This window comes from Pyrus communis, chromosome 6 (genome assembly GCF_041283825.1).
Source record: "Pyrus communis isolate YQ-2024b chromosome 6, ASM4128382v1, whole genome shotgun sequence".
NCBI lineage: Eukaryota > Viridiplantae > Streptophyta > Magnoliopsida > Rosales > Rosaceae > Pyrus > Pyrus communis.
The window spans coordinates 19,646,641-19,657,885 of NC_142570.1; the positions used below are offsets into that span (position 1 = coordinate 19,646,641).

Consider the following 11,245-nt stretch of genomic DNA (forward strand, 5'->3'; position numbering starts at 1 on the left):
TTTATGTGATTTCAAATTTTAAACTTTGTCCTTTTTCACTGTGGAAAATCTCTTTCATGTATTGAAGGGTTTGGAAAATGTACATTAATGTGCGGTCAAAGTTGTTTAAAATGAAATACTATCTTTTATGCTAGTTTTTATGTGTGGCCCCCTCTCGAGTCCATGACCACACACAAAAAAAAAAAAAAAAAAAAAAAAAGTACATAGCTCCATCCCTTTGGTTGCTCCTATATATATATATATATATATATATGATATATGTAGACTTGTTACTGCAATAAATATTTAAGTTCAAAAAATGGCTCATGGCTTCCTCCTCATCTTCTTATTCTCTTTCATTATATCTACAACAAATATTCATACAAACAACCAAATTGAACGTAGCACTCTCATGGCCTTCACCCGCACTCTATGTTCTCCTCCTGTAAATTGGAGTATTTATGTTGACTGTTGTAGTTGGAACGACATCACTTGTATTCATGAGGGTTGGGTCACTCATTTGCTCTTACCCTCCAAAGGGCTCAAAGGAGGTATGTTTGTCTCATCACTTTCAAATCTCACACATATCACCAACTTCAACCTTTCCCACTATTCACTTTATGGCACACTTGAAACCAAATTCTTCTTGTCCTTGAATCACCTCAAGATTGTTGATTTGAGCTATAACCTTCCTTCTAGAGAGATACCATTGTCTTTGCCACCCAAAAATATTTAGACAATAGATTTGTCAAGCAATCACTTCCATGGTGCAATTCCCTCTTCTTTTTTTGCAACAAGCTAGGAATTTGACAAGTTTCAATGTCAGCAACAACACCTTCTTTGGGTATATCCCTTCATCTATTTGTCTTCAATCCTTTCCTTCCATAAGAGTATTGGATATTTCCTCCAATGAATTTAGCGGCAACATTTCTCGTGGGCTCGGGGGGTGTTCCAAATTGCAGATTCTTTGTGCCGATCACAATAATTTGTTAGGATCACTTCCGGAAGACATCTATAACGCTACCAAACTTGAGGAATTTGCATTACCTCTTAATTCACTAAATGGAGCCATTAGTGAAAGAATTGCCAACCTCGCCAACCTCACAATCCTTGACTTCTACTTTAATCATTTGAGTGGTGTGATTCCTATCAATTTTGGGAAGCTCTCCAAGTTGAAATTCATGAATTTTGACTTCAACAGCTTAGAGGGTAATTTGCCTCCATCTTTGATAAGATGCACAAACCTCCTAGAAATACATTTGGGATTCAACTACTTGGAAGGAGACCTCACCACACTTAATTTCTCCAAACTCAGCCACCTTAGTAAACCTATCCTAGTTGGGAATAATTTCACTGGTATCTTGTTGATAAGCCTTTACTCATGCAAGTCCTTAAAAGCAATTCAGTTGAGTGGAAATCATTATCTAGAAGGAAAAATACACTCTGAGATTCTTTCATTGGAATCCTTGTCCTTCCTTTCTCTTGCTCATGCACGATTAACTAATATCACAGGGACAATGAAGATATTAATGGGTTGCAAAAGTCTTCACACACTCCTCCTTATCGATTCATTTGACTGCGAGGCAATGCCAACTGATGATGACATAGTGGATTTTCATGGTTTCAAAAATCTTTGTTTCTTGAGTTTGGTTAAGTGTGGGCTTGCTAGTCAAATACCCGGTTGGTTATCAAACCTAAAGAATCTAGAGATCTTATTGCTGGGTAATAATCAAATCACAGGGTCAATTCCAAGTTGGTTGGGGACTCTTCCAAAACTCTTTTATGTGGATCTATCACTCAATCAGATTTCAGGTGAATTTCCTAAAGAACTCTGTAGATTACCAATGTTACAGGTAAATGCATCCCGAGTAGACAAATTTGAATTCGAACTTCTTATCATGAACAAACCAATCAAAATTCTAACTCCTATGCCTCGTGGAACGTATAACTTTCCAGGTTTAATAGACTTATCGGTCAATAACATTATTGGTAGTATACCTAATGAGATTGGCCAATTGCAACTTCTTTGTGAGTTTTATCTTCATAGTAACAACATCTCTGGCGACATTCTGAGCCAAATATCTAACCTAAGATATTTAGAGAATTTGAACCTCTCCACGAATCATTTGTCTGGAAAAATTCCCTCGTCCATGACGAGCCTTAATTTCTTAAGCGTTTTCAGTGTCTTATACAATAATCTTCAAGGAAAAATACCGACAAGCACGCAGCTTCAAAGCTTCAACGCTTATTCATTTGAGGGGAACCCAAAACTTTGTGGTGCTTCACTTCCAAATGAGTGTATTAGGACAATAAGAACAACGTCGACCAAGATGCGAATAATGAACGCGATGAACTTCCCTGGTTTTATATTTTTGCAGCCCTAGGTTTTATTGTCGGATTTTGGGAAGTTTGCGGTTCTTTAGTTCTTAATAATTCATGGAGGTACACTTATTTTCGATTCCTGGATAATGTACAAGATTCGCTTTATGTGAAGATGGCAGTGTGGCATATGAAAAGAAGGATTAGGGACTAAATTCTATATTTTACTATATATTTTTCAGTTTCAATAAAACTATTTGGATTCACAAAATTTACATATATTTACTGACTCACTCTCTAATAAAAGTCCTATCACTGTATTTAGATATACGCATTTGTATTAGGGAGTTAATATGTAAGTTTGTAAAGTTCGTGTACACAAATAGCCTCACTCTTTAGTATTTATTTATTATTTTTATTTTTATGTTTTCGTTATGATGTAATCTTTGTTCTTATATTGTAATATGATAAACCTATTTGATCACACAAAATTTATCACATTGGTTGACTAACTTTTTAATACATGTGTGTTTTACCATTAATTGTACATGTCTATATAAGTCTCACATGGATTAGAGAGCAAGTCAACAAATATGTCTCGTGTGTTCAAATAGCATCACCATTATTAATATATGCTTCAAGTGTCACCATGGTGTAAGCCGAATGTCAAGGCTGATGAGAAGATACTATGTCACACTCCGATCCTGAGCTACGACCAGGATTGATGCGTGACATCACCACACACCTTTTCATCTTTCAATGTGTCAATAGTGTAGAATTTTTTTTATACTCACAAGGATGCACCTAACCTCTGTGTTAGATTGCCTATGTACCCTCAGTCGGAATCCATTCATAGAATCCATTCATAGTTCATCATTCTTTCGACTCTAACATTTATCATAGTACTTCTGACAAAAATGGATAGAATTCCATAATCATTCAAGTAAACTTGACGAGCATAATTCATTAAATTCCATACTAAAAGCAATCATTTCATGACCAAGATTTCCATTACGACATTAACATAAATCACAATGTTTTCCAACATCGATTCATAATCACTTAAAATAATTGATTCAATGACCCAAAGATGCATAATTTAACTACATTAATGAATCAATAATATCAAATATCGATTCACAAAGTTTAATAAGGCAAGCCTCTGTATTTCCTTACCTGGATTCCAAGCAATAATATTGTAACCCTAAGTTACAAAAACAAATGTTTACCCTAATTAATTTCTATTCACTAGAATATAGGGTTTTTGACTAACCCAGCAGAACAAAACAAGAGCTAGAATTTCGGACCACTCAATAGATTCCAACCAGGAAGTAGTCACTCATCGCTATTTTACCAAGTATATCACCTCTAGAACATGTATGGTCCCCTATCGCGGAATAACCAAGCAGAAGCCTATCCTATAGTACTAGATAATGATAACCTATTACGAATATACCAAGTATGATCACTCCTAGAATGCGCATGGTCCCCCATTGTGGATATACCAAGCAGAACCATAGGCATAGTCTAATCATGTAGGCAGTGATCACCCATCGCAGATTTACCAAGCATGATCACCCCTCAAATACGTATGGACCCCCATTGCTAATATACCAAGCATGTCAATATCCTAACTCTAGGTATTGATAATTTGTCGCAAATATACCAAGCATGATCACTCTTAGAATGCGTATGGTCCCTTATTGAGAATAAACCAAGCAGAACCATAAGCATAGTCTAATAATGTAGGCAGTGATCACCCATCACGAATATACTAAGCATGATCACCCCTGAAATACGCATGGTCCCCCATCACGGATATACAAAGCAGGACTATCCATGTACCATTGCTACATGATGCAATCATATCATCACACAACAAGCATCAAATCAACATGAATTCTAATTACTAGTGTACACATTATTGATCCCAGGAGACAAACAATCATCGAATTAGATAATGTACATTTTATAACCTACGTCAGTTCATCATGAATCATAATTTCAAATGTATATACTATCAGTGTCACTTAACTAACCAATACCTAGCCACACAGACATATGAGTTCTATAGAATAATTTTAACGAGGTTCTAGCTCATATTTTTCATACTAGTAATCATGCATCTCATTTATGTTATCTCGAAGTTCAATAAACATATATATCACAATAAGGCATCACATGTACGTAAATTGAAACATACATTAACTAGGATAGTTCATTAACCAAGATAGGTCACAAGGCTCCATTTAGTATCTAGTAATACTAACTTTAGTATGAAGAACGATTCGAAACATGTTGACTAAAGGTTGACTCTTGGTTGATGTGATCAATGGAATAGTTAACAAAAGATCCGCCCACTAGATTCCTTATCCGTGACTACCTAAGGGTCTGAACATGTTTTTAGAACAATATACTAAAATTTTTAGGACGATCCAACAATTAGATCTCCTCCAATTGCCAAATTCGAGTAATGGTAAACGATAGGTCCTACAAACTTAGATATAAAATTCAGGAAGATCCATAAGTCATATTTCTAATCCATAAGTTTCCATGGTCCTCAAAATATTACGTACAATAACACATTCAATTTTGGGGATGATCCCGGATCGTCGTTCGCTATGAGGGTCAAGTGGCAAACTTTAACGAAACTAAGTTCAAACAACGGAATTTTGTCAATCAGATTTCAATTATGGAATTAGGATATTAAATTTAGCTTGGAAAGGCCAAGTGGTGTCTGGGGCCACGGGCCGCCACATGCAGTGGCCAATGGCCCAAATTCGTGAGAAAATTCACCTATTTGCAAAATTCCTCAAATTATACCAAAATAAAGATCGTAAAGAGATGATTAAGTTTTATACCTGGGCCGAGGTTCCAATTCGGCTAGGAAGTGGCCTGAAAATTCCTTGGATCGTTGGAAATCTTAGAAATGGGTATTTGTTGATTCGTCTACAAATTGAACTTCGACGCCACAAACTCGGCTTGGTTCTTATTCCTAAGGTTAAGAGGAGTGGAATGAGAATGGTGGCTGATGACGATAGCTGCAGGAACGGTGAATCATCATAATAGCACTCTAAGAGTAACGACTCTGTTCTACTGGAAAAAGAAGCCAAAATGGCTTGGGTTTTTGGTGGAAATAGGAGAGGATATGTTGCGGATGAGTTTCTAGGTGGTGGCTAGCTAAAATTCGTATGAAAATTGCTGGAGAAGCGTCAAGATTTATTTGCAATAGTCAGGTCTGTAGTTAGGTCGTGGGTCATAAACGAGTTGAAAGGGGATAAGATTTTTCAAATATGTACACATAGGACAAAAATAGGATTTTTTATACACCTTGAAATGACATAATTGTCCTTGTACTTAAATGGGTTAATTTGTCAAACCCAGTCAGCATTTCTACCTCATTGTTTGAAAATTTGTGTCGCCTAACCCTTAGCTCCAAGAACCCTAACCCTAAACGACATGATCCTTTTCCACCCCATTTTCGACCGACACAACCTTTGGCACCCCAGTTTCAAATTGACACAAAGTTTGGAATCCGTTTTATATATTTTAGAGGTTTTGTGCTGTGCATTTGCACATCCTTTCAAAAAATTTGAATGGAAAAATAAAAAAGTACATTTTGAAATGAAATTTCATTATTTGAACCAAGATTTTGTAAAATTCGGAATTTTCGGTTTTGGGTGTGATTTAGTCTTTGGTACTATTAAATTGTTTGATGTTTGTGTTGTGCAAGTGGTTTGGTGGAAACTAATTGATTGAAATTTGTTCATCAATTCGTGCAAACTATGTGCATAATATATGCATGTCTGTATGTTGGGCACACTTGATTTTGGTTCATGAATTGGTTGAATTTCTGCATACTATATGTATAATATGTGTATATCCTTTTGATATTGCTAGAAATAATCGATTGAATTTTATTCATGAATTGGTAGAAACTATGTGCATATTATGTGCATATCATATGCATATTCTGTGCATGCGTTGATGTTAAGCATACTTGGCTGTATTTTGTTGATGAACTAATTTAATTTGGGTAGACAATAAGCATATATTGTGCATATCTTGTGCACATGTTATATCTTATTTAATTGATTTGTTTATGTTGAAAATCTTGCATGTCAAAAGTCAAATCTTCATCTCCGTCGAAACTTGTGTGTCCGCTAGATGAGGTGTTTCCTGCTACTATCTCCTACCTGTCATACGCCTCGGGGTGTCTGGGTAATATTAGAGGCCGATTTTCAAAGGATCTACTAAAGAAATTTGAGGATTCTTGTTTCAGTCATTTGGTTGATGTAGACTGCATTGACTGGTTTAGGCACTCACCCACTACGCTATCCTTGGCTATTAAGGATAGAAAGAGTGATGATTCCATCTTCTTCCTTTTTGGAGAACATGTCACAGTTATCAGGAGCCGCGAATTCTGTTTGGTGACCAGACTCAATTTCAGAGAATTCCCCCTAAAGAGAACAAAGATGAATGTCGTCTTAGAGACATCTATTTCAGGGGGTTGACGAAGATAACCCTGAACAATTGGAGGATCAATTCAACTTGTTCCATAAGCCAGAAGATTTGTGCAAGCTCGGCCTATTATACTTCGTCCACTTTGTTGTTTTGGGCAAGGAGAATGACTCAGCCATTGAATGCCACCTACTTCAGTTGGTAGATAATGAAGAAAAATGGGAGACATTTTCTTCGGGATCCGTATCATTCCAGGTGTTGATGCCAACCATATTAGCGGTCGCTTTGACCCGGCACAAGGTTGTAAAAGAAAAAATTGTAGTGAAACCAGGGGTTGCAATCTGGGACTCTTATAACTTTAGGAGATTTCCGTATGTTTTTCAGGTAATTTCCCTTTTATTTTGTGTTATAAGTTAAAGTACTTCTGCATTCATTTTTGTTGCAACTTATTTACATTAGTGCTTTAGATTTTGTTCATCTGGTTGTTTGAAACTTTGTCGTACTTGAAGTCCAAAAACTATGGAAGGGTGCAGACGGAGAACCCTCAGTTATTGCCCTGGATTTGTCGTTGGGACACCAACTTTAATCCGTCCCATCCCAAGCTAAATAGCAGTCTTTTTTCTCAACAATCAGTACATGTTTGTTTTAATTTTAATAAACTTACTGAATTTTTATTACCAATTAGTTGTACTTATGCATGCAACACCGATTTTGTCAGATGTAGGTTTTTGTCTAGCAGATTACTTCAACCGAGGAAGAAAAGAAGGTGCCTTACTGGAACGTCATGTTTAATGATGTTCAACCTTGTAAGGATGTCACACCAGAAAATGAAACTAAAGGTGTTGCGGATGTTGATTACGACTCCGAAAGGGAAGGCGAAAAAGGGATACCACACACGCATGGGAGCGTTGCTATTGTCGTTTTGTTCAGCGGTGACTCCACAAATCCATAAATTGTTATTTCAATTTAGATGTTTGTACTCTATCTGAATGTATATCAATTTCGGTGAAGTTATGATACGAAATCATTGTTTTTTTTATATGTAGGATTATAAGTTTGTTTCTAAGCGACAATTTGAAGAATTTTCAGTGACAATGAATGTCTGGTTGAGGATAGTTGTAGAGGAATTAGAGGCAGAGTGGCGTGCCCGCATGGAGTTAGTTGCTGAAGTTAAGAGTCTCAAAGGCGATACAGCTCGTAAATCGTTTGACAAGCCCCCAACCCCTGATAAGTCAGTAAGGTCAGGACGGGACATAGATAACGTCCCCGAGGATGAGACAGTCAACAATTACCTTAAACGTCTATTGGGTTTTGAAGATCTCACTGCATCGTCCCCTCAACCTAATACCTCAACTAGTGAAGGAAATTTGCCTCCAGGAAAAGACATAATTGAAGCGACAGGCTTTCATACGAATTGTCTTACTTTTGATGTCAACTTGTCGGAGACAATTGAGGTCGAGAACACAAACGATGTTGGCTCATCACTTATGCGTAGATTGGAGTTTAAAGTGGATGGTGAGCTAGGGGAAGGGCAAGTTTTCTATCCTGGAGAAAAAGATGAGGACACAGAGGTTAGAGAGTATAATAGCCACACTGAGGAAGCCGTTGATATAAATGAGGCTGCCTATCCATCTAATTCGGAGCCCTTTCTCGGCAAGGGAATGCGACGGAAGCTTAAAGGAATGCAACCGGTGCACCCTTTCACCCATCTTCAATCTTACAAAAGAAGGAAAATTGGCGATATTCTAGCTGACGAGGATTTTGTTGTTGCCCTGGATCCCATGCAAATTATCCTAAAGCCGGATGTAAAGGTTTTCGTCGATGTCTTGACGTGTTGGGCTGGTTCGCCGAGGTAATTTCATTTTTTGGTCGTCATTCAAACAATTGAATATAAACACTCATCTAGCCCGAGGGTAATCTGAACAACAATGTAAGTAATTATTTTTCATTTGTAACTAGTTTTTGTTTACCACATTATAAGCGAGTACAAGAGTTTAATTTTGCCTTTTACAGTGCATTTGACCTTGGATTCAACACATCCAGGTCGAGCTTTACCTTTCGAGGAAGCAAGCGATAGAGCGCCCTAGAGATTTCGAGGAGCGATGGACAACTGTTGACTTTTATTTATGGGTAAATGTTATGTTATTATTGTTGCCCTCTATTCCGTCTACATATGTTCCTAATATGAATTCATTGTCATTTACAAATAGGCAGACATGTCCTTGATTTTGGTTTTATTTCAAAGGAAGTAGAAGAGTTTGCAAGTAAGTTCAAGGTAAAGATGATCCAATCTAGTCCTTACTACCTTCAGTTAAATGGTCAAGCAGAAGCCAGTAACAAGATCTTGGTAAACATTATTAAAAGAATGGTGGCAAATAGTCCAGAGAAGTGGCATGAGAAGTTAGGGGATACTTTATGGGCCTACAGAAACTCAAAGAGGGCAGGAACTGGAACTAGTCCTTATGCCTTGACCTTCGAGCAAGATGTTGTACTCCCCATGGAGATTAATGTGAGATTTGTTAGGATTCAAAACCAGTTTGGGCTGCACAGTGAAGAACACATTCAGGCTATATGTTAAGGAGTTGAAGATATAGATGTAGTCTGAATTGAAGCTTTAAATAAAATTGAAGAAAGGAAGAGAGTGGTTGCCCAAACATACAACAAGAAGGTGAAATTAAAAACTTTCAAAGAAAGAGAGTTAATTTGGAAGGAAATTTTGCCTTTGAGAGCTCAAGTTAGAGGCTTCAAAAAGTGGAGTCCTACTTGGGAAGGCCCCTTCACTATCAATCAAGTATTGGATAGGGGAGGATATTACTTGGCAGATTTAGAAGGAAACTTGCAAAGACATCTAATCAATGCTAAGTTTTTAAAGAAATATCACCTAACCTTATGGGATGTTAAGGATTGTTATGTTGAAGAAGTCTAAGCATTGTGAGAACTTTAAAATCAGTATATATGTTAAACACAATTGAGTTTCAAGAAGGAAGTACAAGCTAAAGTGAAATAAGAAGTTATTTTTATTTCATCAAATATGGAAGTTACATGAGGATTAGCTCAACAGTTTTACATCTTTGGCTAAGGCAGCTATTCTAGAATGGTATATTTGCATGATAGTAAAAATTCTGCTAGGATCCTCTAAAGCGGTATTGTTGTTGGCTAATTGTGCTTCAACGTCCTCAACTTCAACATTTACTTTCCTGACTTCTTCAATCTTTTGGTAGAGTTGGTTGGATAAAGTCACATGTTTAGCTTTAAGTGCAAGTAGTTGCTCCTCCAACCTTTTAGTTTTAGAAGTCACTTCGACAATCCTTGCCTCCATAGCAGAGTTTTCTTCTACAAGCTTTTCCAAAGAAGATGAGGTTCTCGAGTGCTTCTTCTTGTAGCATCGTACTCCATTGGCATTCCTCTCTGCCCTCAGATGCTGATCTCTTAATGCCCTCAAGTTCTTGAAGAAGTTAAGAAAGGACTCAAACTAAACCTTTGATATTTTTTAGGCTTTATAGAGTTCAATCAGAGCCTTCTTAGCTTCTTGAAGACACTTAACGCCAAAACAAGCATTGAAGTCCATCTGCATCCATTCTTGGAAGACCCTGCGCTGATCTTGAAGTTGTTAAGGCTCAAAAAGGTGCTTAAAAAACCTCACCCTTGTTTTGATTTGCCCAAACTCTTTGACAAGGTTAGGTAACAAAGTTGTAGTAGGAATAGGTGTAGGAGGTGGAGGCAGAACTTCACTACTCCTAGAAGCAGCAATAGCAGTAGACGCAGCCATGGTTACAAGGGGAGGAGGACTGGAAGTTGGGGAGGTAGCAGTAGCCTTTCTTTTCTTTGGTGGGGGGATAGGAGTCCCAGTGACCCCAAAAAATAAGGGAGGACGACGAAGAGCTTCCTTGCCTACCAAGGGTGGAGGAGATTGGCCCGAGCCCTCTCCAGTACCCTGTTACAACCAAGACAGATAGGTTAAGGAAATAATCTACAGTTTACAATAAAGGAAGGCAAGATGAAAATAGTCAATGTACTTGGATTGGAGGTGGACGATGAGTTGTTTCCCTTGGTTGCTGAGAGAGACCATCTTTGTTGGAGGGACAAAAATAATGCTCGAGCCCTCGCCAAAGGCCTATAAACATCAAAAAGGATAAGTGTTAGTAAAATGGTTTGCAAAAAACAAAAAACAAAAGTCTAAATAATACTATAGTTGAGGTGGAACCTGAGGTTGGGAGATTGGCACTTCGGGAGGCACAACTGCAACAGTAGGAACAGCCCGAGAAGCCTGCATGCTAGTTACCTCTAAGACCACAGGGATCTCAGGGACTATGGACTCTCCGAATGTGGTTGCTTCTAGGTGATGAAACTCATGTGCTGGGGAAGACTGAAAGAAGCAAAAGATGATGAGTATAAAATGAGGAACTTTGAGCTTGAAAATGTTAAGATAAGGATAACCACCAAGTTGTTATTATCCTCCAAAAGTGCAGCTTCTCCCTAGTCTTGG

General features: G+C 37.6%; 1 pseudogene; it reads left to right on the top strand.

Annotated features, from left to right (window-relative positions):
• The first annotated feature begins 298 nt into the window (after positions 1–298).
• On the top strand, positions 299–2,546 carry LOC148696405 (receptor-like protein 2 pseudogene; annotated as a pseudogene).
• The last annotated feature ends 8,699 nt before the right edge of the window (positions 2,547–11,245 follow it).